We start from the raw sequence: 11579 nt of genomic DNA on the forward strand, positions 1-11579 counted from the left end.
AAGGGAAAGTGAAAACAATTCTATTGGTTTGAATAGCCCCCAAATCATGTCTGCTGGAACCTCAGAATGTGACCTTATTTGGAAATAGGGTCTTTGCAGATGTAATCAGTTAAGACGAGGTCATTCTGGATTGGGGTGGGCCCTAATGCAATGACTAGTGTTTTTATAAGAAGAGAAGACAGACACAGAGACACACAGAGAGAACACCTTGTTGAGACGGAGGCAGAGACTGGAGTGATGCAGCTGCAAGCTTAGGGATGTCAAGGGTTGCCAGTCACCGGAAGCTGGACGAGGTGAAGAAGGATCTTCCCCAGCACCTTCAGAGGGAGCATGAGCCTGCTGGCACCTCAATTTTGGACTTTTAGGCTCCAGAACTGTGGGAGAATGAACTTCTGTTGTTTTAAGCCACCCATTTTGTGGTACTTTGTTACAGCAGCCACAGAAAAGTAATGCACCAGGCAGTTTGGAGAACATGGTTTTCTGTTTGCAAGGAAGTGGGTTTGTGGGTGCCTCATCCCTAAATAGACAGACTTTCCCTTCCAGGGAAGCATAGACCATGCACCCTCCATGGGCAGGCTGCCTCTCCAGGAGGAAGGAGATAAACTGAGCATGCCCAGTTCTTTTTCCAAAGCTCACCAATCAGAGGCAAAAGATGAGAAGTGGGGGTAGTCTAGCTAAAGTTCCTACCATGGGAAGCATGGGGAGTGGGAAGTAAGAGTTCCTATCTAATGGTGGGCTGTGGATGCCTATTTTTTAGCTTGCAGTATATATTTATTTTATATATATATAAAACATATTATATATGTTTATATAATAGGTAAAGATAAATTATATAAATATATAATATAAAAATATATATTTAAATAGAATCAGTAGTCAACACCTAAAAGTTGGAGGATTTTATATAAAATCCAGATTTCAAGGTTCTCCTATGAAAAAATCTGGCCACGCTGGGCTCACATTCCCACAGGGCAGCCTGGTTGTTGCTGCAAAGAGGCTGCCTTCTGCAGATGGGGCCCAAGCTCTCCAGCTCGCCGTTCTCCTACCCCTTTCTACCTCCTGCCACTCCCTACCGCTTACCCAGGTCTGCGCCACTCATGCCTGTGAGCCCCGGTGTCTGTAGACATTTTGGTTTGGGGCTTACAGAGTAGAGAGCAAGAGCACAGACTCCAGAATCAGCCAAGCCTGCTGTTCAAATCTGATCTATGTCACTTCCTAAATGTGTGGCATTGGGCAACTTAGCTAAACTCCTTGAGACTCAGTTTCCTCATCTGGAAAATGAGAATAATAGAACTAAGTTATGGGGCTGGTGCAAGAATTAAATAACATAATTATGGGAGTCTTTTTGTATATGTGCAAGATACATAATAGATGGGAACTACTGTTACTCTTTGAAAAGCAAAACTGAGCAATGTGAGAGGAAGCCTGGAAGAGAACTAGAGCCTCTGGCCTGGTGTACACTTCGTCTGGTTTTAGCACTGCCCTTGGTCTCATCAGTTTTCAGAAAAATATTTTCATAAGCTCACTTCCAAGGAGTCCCCTTTCTGTAGCAAGGAGTCCAATAGCAGTTTTGGGAATTAGGGGTTCAATTAGAGCAGTTTTCCCTCTTCCCCACATTTTGATTCTCTTCTGGAAGGAGGTTGCAGTGAGGCAGGAAACTCTGGATTCCATCCAAATACTTTGATGTCTGGCTTTTAAAATAGCAGCGACCTTAGCTGGCTTCACAGACTTCCTAGTGGCCCTCAAAGGACAGCTTCTGCTTTGAATGATCACTTCTCCTGGGAGGCCCAGAATGATGGAAGATGCAGAAGTAACCAATTTACTTCAAATAGCCTACTTCCAGGTAGAGGTGAGAAACCAGATGGAATTGGGAAGGAGGCAGGCTGACGGTGAGGAAAGCTTTTTTATGAAGAACATATACACTTCTCACTAGGAGAAAGAATGTCCAGTTAGAAGCCTCAGCCTTTAAAATAGTTGCAAGCTACAAAACCCAACTCAATCTAGTCCTTTTAAAAAAGTAAATTTATCTGGAAGGACACAGGAGTATTCTGTAGAACCTAAGGACAGCGAGGCTGCCCTAGGGGCAAGAATCAGGACCTGGAAAGCATACAAGGTGCAAGGCATCAAGTCTTGGTACAAGAGTCCATTGCCGACACAACAGATGGCTAGCTGATTGTTCAAACACCGTGTATTAAGTAATCAATTGTTTCTTAACTGGTTTGAAATGCCACATTCGTAAGATTCTATTTTTTTGTGTCTATTTGGGTCAATTTCTGGTAAGATTTTATCCCATCTGCCGTTTGTGGTTGTTATGGGTTGAAATATGTCTCCCAAAAGACATATGTTAAAGTCTTGACCCCCAATACTGCAGGAACTGACCTTATTTGAAAATAGGGTCTTTCTAGAGGTAATCACATTAAAATTAGGTCATTGGGTGGGCTCTAATCCAATATGGCTGGCGCCCTTATAAAAAGGGGAAATTTGGACACAGAGACAGACATGCACAGAGGGAAGGCAGTCATATGAAGCTGAGGACTGGGGTGATTCCTGTATAAACCTGGGGACACCAAAGATTGCTGGCCAACCACCAAAAGCTAGGAAGGGGCAAAGAAGGATCCTTTTCCTAAAGGCGTCACAGGGTACATGACCCTACCAACACCTTGCTTTCATAATTCCAGCCTCCAGGGCTGTGAGACAATACATTTCTCCCAGTTTGTGGTACTCTAGTAGGGGAGCGCTAGCAAACGAATACAATGCTCCAGTACCAAACTGTTTAATTATAGATTTGTAATATTTTAAAACACCTAGTCGTGCCAGTCTCAAGGAGGATATTTTTAAGATGAAAAAGATTAGATTCAATGGAAGTGCTGAAGATTATAATCTAAACCATCATTTTTAAAATTGATTATTTTTGAGACTCAGTCTTGCTCTGTCACCCAGGCTGGAGTGCAGTGGTGCCATCACAGTTCACTGCAGCCTCCACCTGCCAGGCTCAAGTGATCCTCCCACCTCAACCTCCAAGTAGCTGAAACTGCAGGTACACACCACTATGTCTAGCTAAGTTTTAAATTGTTTGTAGGGACAAGATCTCACCATTTTGCCTAGGCTGGTCTCAAACTCCTGGGCTCAAGCAAGCCACCTTGGTCTTCCAAAGTGTTGGGATTATAGGCATGAGCCACCGTACCTGGCCTAATTTTTAATTATTTAGAACACTAATCAAAATATATTCTTGAAATGGGTATATTTTATTGCATTTTAATTAAACCTCAATAAAATTGATTAAAAAGACTATATAAACAACACAGATTCAAAGGTATTATATACCAAAATGTAGCAAATGGAAACCACCACCAGTTGGTACTTTGTGGTATGTTGCATGGTTTATGTCAACTTTGGACTAGAGCTCTGCATGTACTTAAAATTCTGGTGGAAGTCTCATTGACTTATGCAAGTGGGGTGTTCCAGTAATATTTCAAACAATTTAGGCTAGCACTCATATACTTGCCTAAAACTGTGCAAGTGAATACATTCTTATATGTGCAGGCCATTCTCAAGCACAGCCTAGGTGAGGCTCTGTCATTGCTTAATGGATCAGCTGTATAGTAACAGCAGAAGATAAAACATGGTGAGTTGTGACAATGTAATGTCATAGACAATTTTTGTATTTAAAGTTGTTGTTACAGTTCTGACTTTAGTAAGCAGAATGGTTTCAATATAGCAATGTGGGGCTCACTATATTACCATGCCTAGAGGAGCAGTTAAAGCTTCATGAAAGTAATTGAAACTCTACATTTTGGACTCAACATTTAAAACAAAATCAATTAGATGGTTTAGAAGTGTTTTATGAATATCCAGTGGAGACAGAAATGGAGGTTTCTAATAATTAAAAATGTTGCTGGATGTGTCAAGATATATTTGAAAAGTGTTTTTTAAAATTTAAATTGGCTGCCAACCTTGTTCATTAAATTCCGCTAAGGCAACACTTTAATTTAGGAATGGAAGCAATTGTTAGTGATTCATTATTAGACCAAAAATTCTTACTGTTTTCTGACCGCTGGATCCTTTCTCTTATACCAGACTGAAAGATGAGCTATTCAAACTTTTATGTGTGCAATAACTTATGTAAATTAAGTGATTTGAAAAAAGACATTTTAGGCCGGGCGCGGTGGCTCAAGCCTGTAATCCCAGCACTTTGGGAGGCCGAGACGGGCGGATCACGAGGTCAGGAGATCGAGACCATCCTGGCTAACAGGGTGAAACCCCGTCTCTATTAAGAAATACAAAAAACTAGCCGGGCGAGGTGGCAGGCGCCTGTAGTCCCAGCTACTCAGGAGGCTGAGGCCGGAGAATGGCGTGAACCCGGGAGGCGGAGCTTGCAGTGAGCTGAGATCCGGCCACTGCACTCCAGCCTGGGCGACAGAGCGAGACTCCGTCTCAAAAAAAAAAAAAAAAAAAGAAAAAAGACATTTTAAAAAGCTTGGCCTAATGGGTATATACAGACTTCTGCATTTCGCAATGAGAGAATATGCATTCTTTTCAAGCACACATTGGGTATTTAGGTTAAAAAAAAATCTTGTACTAGGCCATAAGCAAGTCTTAACAGATTGCAAGGAAATCTCTGACAACATAATGTTATGAAGTTAGAAATTACTAACAAAATGGGAAATAAAAAACTTCATATATCTGGAAATGTAAAAGTATACTCCTGTGGGTAATGAAGTAGCTCAAATTAGACTACTTATCTCCCAAGAACAACTAGAAAACCTGTAAAGATATATGAAAAAAAAAAAATCTGTTTAAAGGCATGAGAGAACTTCAGAGGCAGCCAAGACTTGAGGGGCCAAAATCCTAGAGAAGGGGGAATCACAGAGGTTAGCTGACATTCTATAGCCACTTTCCCCGTCGAGGCATTTGCCCATTATGGGTATGGGGTGAGAACTGAGGCAAAGGGTCTGGACAGAAGGGCTACTAATAAGAGGCAGAATTTTTGACTGTCCTGCAGGGCTAGAAAGACACAATGTGGAGGTTGAGGCGCCAAGGTCCCAGGTAGAAGGGAGAGGCAGTGAACTGATCCCACACAAGGTCCATTTCCCTCTCAAGATATTTGCAGATTTCTGAAATGGCTTAAGACAGGAGGCAAGCAGAAAGTCTCTGAAATACGGAGTGTATATTGTTTGGCAATCTTGTGATGCTGAAGAAGCAAGGACTATAGTTAAGAACCTTTGTGGGGTGGCGGGAGAGGAGCTCTGAATAAACCCCCAAGTTCTCTATTGCAATTTCTGAACCTTATTGCAATTAGTGTCCCTGCTGAATTGCATTTTTATCCTTTCCAGTTAGGGATTCTCTGAGCTCTGTGGTAACTCCACACCTGCATTTCTCAGGATCCACCCTTGGATAGGAAATGCCTCAAACTGAGCCAAGGCTGCCTTGGCCTTGGCAAGAAGTCAAAGCTCGCCAACCTCATGTTTTCCTTAACTCAACAGTCTTCATTCCAGTTGTAGTAATCTAATTAGCAGCACATGGAACTGTCCCCCCTTATTCCACCTCATGTGTCCTTTCAGGAGGTACAAAGGTAGTGTAAGAAATAAAATCTGCATTCTAACACCTAGCATATCATTTATGTTACCTTTCCCCTCTTAGAAGTACCATGCGTGCTCTTTGACTGATGTTACTAGCCTAAGAAATCATTACTTTCCCTGGCTGAATTGCCATTTACAATTATGCCATAATTTAGTAGTTAAAATCTATTTGTAAGCTAACCTCTTTTCTATTTGGCTCTCTGTGATAGCTAGCAGATGGTCCCAATGACCCTTGCCTCCTGATATGCATCTCTTGTGTCAGTGACAACATTGAATGGGGCTGATCTGTGCAAACAGTAGAATATTGTAGAAATCACAGCAAGTTACTCTGGAGGCTAAGTCAGAAAAGATGTCGTGGCTCCACCTTGCTCTCTCTTTGACCTTTTTCTCTGGGGCAAGTAGTTGCTATGTTGTGAAGACACTCAAGTAGCTCATTGAGGAGGAACTGAGGCCTCCTGAAAACAACAAACAACATGTGCATGAGCCTTCCGGAAGCAGACCCACCAGTTCCAGTCAAGCCTTCAGATAAAGGCATCCTTGGCCAACATCTTCACTGCAACTTCATGAGAGAATGAGCTAGAACTACTCAGCTAAGGTGCTCCACAATTCCGGACCCATAGAAATTGTGTGAGATAATAAATATTTGTTGTTTTAAGCTGCTAAACTTTGGGTTAATTTGTTATGCTGCAATGAATATTATTAATACACTGCCTTATTTTCTTGTTTGAATTCCTGAGTTCTTTCTCCCTTTTTCCTTCATATGTGTATCAATGCAACTGAGTTCTTTCCATGATGCACATTTCTATGCATTTGTTGAGCACTATTCTTCTTTTTTTTTTTTTTTTTGCCACTGGCTGTTTCAGAGAAGGTTTCAGTGATGGAAAGATCCTTCTTTAATATTGGTTCATTCTTTTCCCAAGATGCAGCCTAAGGAGTTTAATTTGCAGTGTTAAACGTGGCCTTGGAGTCAGTCCCTTGCGAGGGCGTACCTGATATGGTTTGGCTGTCCCCCCACCAAATCTCATCTTGAATTGTAGTTCCCATAATCTCCACATGTCATGGGAGGGACCTGGTGGGAGGTAATTGAATCATGGGGGCAGTTACTCCCATGCTGCTGTTCTTGTGATAGTGAATGAGTTCTCAGGAGATATGATGGTTTCATAAGGGGCTTTTCCCCCTTTGCTGGGCTGTCATTCTTCTCCTTCCTGCTGCCATGTGTAGAAGGACATGTTTGCTTCCCCTTCCACCATGATTGTAAGTTTCCTTAGGCCTCCCCAGCCATGCTGAACTGTGAGTCAATTAAACCTCTTTCCTTTATAAATTACCCAGTCTCAGGCATGTCTTTATCTTTATTAGCAGCATGAGAACAGACTAATACAACACCTGAAGGGGTTTCAGGTGCTGATCTTGCTCAATCATTTGTGAAAGCCACACAATGGAAGCAGTTTATTTTGGTTTAGAGATCAAGGTTGTGTTTTTGTTCCTTGGTGAGAGGAGTAGTGGGGAGGCTTTGGCTGTCAGGAGTAGATTCTTTTTTGCTGATCCATGGAAAGTGACTTTCCTTTCCTGGCCAGACCCTTTCAGATGACTTTTTAAATGGTGTGTTTTCAACTAAGGATGTGCGGTTGAGAGTCAAGATGTTGGAGAAGGCTTTTGGCAGACTTGCAGGCACTCTGATAAACTGTCTTTCCTCCAGAATTTTCAGCAGCACTCTGTTGAGTTCATTTCATGAATACCCAGAAATGTTTGCCTAAGTTATTCACTTTTGATGGTTGGGAGTATTATGTTCATTAGGATCAGCACTTTTGTTCCACCCCAGCCTCAGCATCTGAACTTTTTTATTACTATTTATTTTTGACAGAGTCTCGCTCTGTTGCCCAGGCTGGAGTGCAGTGGCACAATCATGGCTCACTACCAGCTCAGGTGATTCTCCCACCTCAGCCTCCTGAGTAGCAGGGACTACAGGTGGGTGCTACTATGTTTGGCTAATTTTTTTGTATTTTTTTGTAGAGAAGGGGTTTCACTATGTTGCCTAGGCTGGCCTCGAACTCCTGAGCTCAAGAGATCTGCCCGCCTCAGCCTCCCAAAGAGCTGGGATTACAGGCATGAGCCACCATGCCTGGCCTGGACATTTTTTTTATGTGAAGAGAGGGTAGGTTCTAATCTCCAACTGATCTTTAAGCCTATGCTCTTGATGTTTTGGGGCTGTGATAGGCTTGATGCCTTCCTGTGCTGAAATGCTCTTGCATCAGCCATTGAAAATGAGAGCTGCTTTTCACTTAGGGTGACCTGGGGTCAGGCCCTGTGCTAACTGATGTACCTGCATTATCACATCCAGCCCTCCACATACCTGTGTAGTAAGCACCACTACTGTCATTTTGTAGGTGGTGAAGCTGAGGCTGTGACAGGTGAAGTGATTTGTCTGAGGTCGTGTAGTTGGTCAGCAAATGGACAGAGAACTGACCTCAGGCCAGTGGATTCCAAAGCTAGTACTTTGAACCACAGCCTGACGAGGCCACCCCTGCTCTGCCATAACCCTTTTGCTGGGACAGGAGGTGGAATACCAAAAGCAACAGAATCGAGTCCACCTGCTGACTCAAGGTGCTGAATACCAGCGTGAGTCCTCCTGACAAGACTCTCGCCTTTCACACCTGTTCATAAAGCTGAGTGTGGGTGTGTGGCATCAATGTGACATCCTGTGGGACACATGTGTTTCGCTGGCTATAGAATCATCCTCCATTCAGTTCCACTTGTAATTAGCACAAGAAACAAAATTGCAAAAAGGCACAGGGAACATATGTCAGCCCATTTCCTCTTTCCCTTGGCTGGAAAATGGTGATTCTGGCTGAACGACATCTTAAAAATATTTATAGCCATAGAATGTGTGAGTGCTACAAAGGCCTTTAGTGCAAACCCCATTTTGTAGAAAAAAACCCAGAGGCCCAGAGAAGGGAAATATCTGTGTGTTATCAGAAGACACTGCAGTGTAGTAGTGACAGCTGCTTGGATCAAAATCCCAGTTCTTTCACTTACTGACTACATGACCTTGAGCAAGTCACAGAATGTCTCTAACTCTCAATTTTCTCATCTGTAAAATGGGAATGATAATATGAATTGGTGCAAAAGTAATTGCGGTTTTTGCCTTTTTTTTTTTAATGCAAAAACTTCAATGCAAAAACCACATTATTAGGTTGGTGAAAAAAATAATTAGCTCATGCTGAAATGAGCTAAGACTTTAGGGGACTGTTGGAAAGGCATGACTCTACTGCCTTTCCAGTGTGCAAATGCACCAACCTAATAATACCTGCCTCACTGTGGAATCATGGAGATTGGATGAGCTTGTATGTGTGTGGCTCTCAGCCCCATACTTGGCACTGGAGAAGTGCTTGGCCAGTATTAGCTCAAGTGCTTCCTAGTAATCCTCCTTCATTCCCTCTTCCATTCCACAGCCTTGCCTTGGAGTGAAGCAGCCATGACACCTAAGGAAACTGTGGTAGAAAGCTCATGTTCTCCTCTTCACAATCTCCACATTCCAGAATCTGGGGACCTGGGAATTGCTCCCATTCTGTTTTTAAGGTTTCCATAGAAGCCAGGGTCACACATGCTGCTTCACCTTTGAGGACCACTTTGGTTCCTCTACTTATCTAACTAAACGTGTCATTGTAATCACATGAATATTTATATAATTAAATTCATTATAAAAAATAATAATGGGCATACATGGAGTGTGTTCAATATGCCACTGTGCATGAGTCTTCCTAGCAACCTTCTGAAGCAGGTTCTATTTTTTTTTTTTTTTTTGAGACGGAGTCTCGCTCTGTCACCCAGGCTGGAGTACAGTGGCCGGATCTCAGCTCACTGCAAGCTCCGCCTCCCGGGTTCACGCCATTCTCCTGCCTCAGCCTCCCGAGTAGCTGGGACTACAGGCGCCCGCCACCACGCCCGGCTAATTTTTTGTATTTTTAGTAGAGACGGGGTTTCACCGTGTTAGCCCGGATGGTCTTGATATCCTGACCTCGTGATCCGCCCGTCTCGGCCTCCCAAAGTGCTGGGATTACAGGCTTGAGCCACCGCGCCCGGCCCAACAGGTTCTATTTTTATCACCTCCATCATTCAGATGAAGAAACGGAGGTACTGAAAGGCAAAGCACTTGCCCGAGGTTACTGGCTGCTAAGCGGCAGTGTCTAGATACGGGGTCTGGAGCTATATGATTTGGAGTTACATACACTCCATCAACTCAAATAGCACGCCTTTACTGTAAGCTTTTGCCCTATTTAAAGAGGATCATTCTCTTTTTCTTTTTTCTTCTAAAATCCATGTTGAGTTTACAAGTTTTATGGGCAATTATGTTGTTTCCCAGTTGTTGATTCTTGGGTGTGGGTGTAGGTGTGGGGCTGGTGGTTTCTCTTTAGATGAAATGGGAGGTGACTGAGGCCTGCTAGTTAGCTTCAGATATTTCACAACTGGAATTCTTTGCTGCATTCTTTCTTTACTTGGAACAACTTTGGTCTCAGATGGAATAATTTATAGTTTTTTTAATGGGTTTTTTTGTTTTTAAATTTGAGGGTTGGAGGTGATGGTTGGAAAAACAGGCAGGGCAAAGGAAAAGGTCTTGAGTTTTGAGTCTGGCCTCATTTAGAAGACTCTTTTTGCACTGTCCTTAACATTTTGGCTTTCAAGTTTTTCTCTTGTTCGTGGTTTTGCCCTGTCTCTGTTTATTTTGTGACTCCTGGCTAAGGGTGTTTTCTCAAAAGGGAATTATCCACACTGAATCTTGTTCTGGCCACGTGTTGACCACCCGCTCTGTTGAGGCCTTCTTTGTGCAGAGGGGCTGCGTGTTTATTCTGGTTAACGTGGATGCCCTATAGAAGTGATCATTAGGTGGGGCAGGGGCGGAATGAGCTTCATTAGAAGAACCAGACATTTGAGATGTAATCCCCATGACGAGATGTTTTTCCGGGCACTAGAACCACTTCATCAGAGGTTCAGGATATAGGATTCTAATGTGGGTGACTCAAGCACATCACGGTTCCTGTTGTTTCAGTCAGAGCTAAGGAAACAAACTCAAGGTAGCTTAAATGAGGGGGGTCATTTGAAGGCGAAACAGATTATCATCACACTGGAACGCAAAGAAGCTTGGGCCTCGCAGGAACCCGAGTTGGACTTTAGGGGTACAAATCGTGCTCTCTGGTTCTCGGTCAGTGCAGAGGTTCTCTTTTCCTCCCATTTCTCGGTAGCTGCATGATCTTCTCTGAGCCTCAGCTTTCTCATCTGTATAATGGAGCAGTTGCAGAGCGATTAAGAGTATAGACCCAGAAACAGAAGGTCAATGTTCATTCTTGTCATCGTCACTTCCTAAACTTTTGGCAAATCACTCAGTTTGTGCCTCAGTTTCTTCATTCGTGAAATAAACATTGCCAGACTCTGGGGGTGTTGTGAGGTTTCAGTGGGTTAATAGCTCTCAAGTACTTAGCACAGTGCCTGGTGTTGGGCAGTGTTCAAGCCAGATTAGCATTGTCCGTCTCTTGTGACTGGCTTCCTTTGCTCTCACAAGGCCGAAAACAGCCATAGCCAGGAGTAATATTAACACTACCAGTAATGATAATAATAGCTAATAGTTATTAAACTTTTACTATAGAAGCATTTTATAAACACTTTCATTTTATCCTCATAAAAATCACTTTGGAATAGTTATCTTTATTATCCCCACATTACAGATAAGGAAACAGGTTCAAGGAGACCATGTAACTCACTTAAAATTACACAGGCAAATGAGACGCAGACCCATTTTGCATGACTCAGTTGCCCACTGTGGGAAGACATGATTTTATCCATTCACTGGCTGCACTACCTAATGGTGTGATTCAACATTCTCAATCTTGGTTTCTTAGTTCAAATTCTTGAGAAAAACGTGATGGACCAACTTATCCTACAGATCTATTTTCCTCAAGGGTTAGGTGTGAACCCTTGGATCAGTCAGGAGGGGCCATGTGGTTCCAA

This window comes from Theropithecus gelada, chromosome 11 (assembly GCF_003255815.1).
Source record: "Theropithecus gelada isolate Dixy chromosome 11, Tgel_1.0, whole genome shotgun sequence".
In the NCBI taxonomy this organism is placed as follows: domain Eukaryota; kingdom Metazoa; phylum Chordata; class Mammalia; order Primates; family Cercopithecidae; genus Theropithecus; species Theropithecus gelada.